Source organism: Trachypithecus francoisi, unplaced genomic scaffold (genome assembly GCF_009764315.1).
Source record: "Trachypithecus francoisi isolate TF-2019V2 unplaced genomic scaffold, Tfra_2.0 Lachesis_group2, whole genome shotgun sequence".
Classification (NCBI taxonomy): Eukaryota; Metazoa; Chordata; class Mammalia; order Primates; family Cercopithecidae; genus Trachypithecus; species Trachypithecus francoisi.
The window spans coordinates 153,640,125-153,640,700 of NW_022681465.1; the positions used below are offsets into that span (position 1 = coordinate 153,640,125).

At 31.4% G+C, this 576-nt stretch overlaps 1 non-coding gene across 1 annotated transcript; it reads right to left on the bottom strand.

Annotated features, from left to right (window-relative positions):
• Positions 1 to 266: 266 nt before the first annotated feature.
• On the bottom strand, positions 267 to 370 carry LOC117066276. Its single transcript, XR_004430254.1, has one exon. It is a non-coding gene; the product is annotated as a small nucleolar RNA U13 (small nucleolar RNA).
• Positions 371 to 576: the final 206 nt, after the last annotated feature.

Below are 576 nucleotides of genomic sequence, written 5' to 3' on the forward strand. Positions count from 1 at the left end.
AGAAAAAAAAAAAGAAATGGATTCATTATAATAAGAGAATAAGATAAGAGAATCCAGATAGTTTTGATTAAGCCAGTTATTAGAGATTTGTAAAAATGTAAAACATGCCAATTTTATCACTATTTTAGGGGGAAAATATAGCACTTTTTTCACCAAAATGTGTTAGTTATGTTAACACATAATGGTTTATTTTTGTTATTTTAAATTTAAATGGATTAATAAATATTCCTTTAACTTCTCAGGCTTTCTTTTTTTTTTTTTTTTCACATCAGATGGGTAATGTGCCACCATCATAATAAGGTTTGAGGGAAGCACATCTCACACACAAGCATGAAAACCCAGTCATCATTCTTATGAACTACAAAAGGATCCCAGTTTTCATTTTGAATATAGTAAATATCAATAGCGATAACCACATAAACAAAAGCTCTTGGAGACGTCAGTCATTTTTTGGAGTATAACGGAGTCCTGAGACTGAAAAAATTTGAGAATCACTTATTTTTTTGCTTGTTTCGTTTTTGAAACAGGTTTGGCTCCATTGCTCAGGCTGGAGTGCAGTCGTGCAATCTCAGCTCA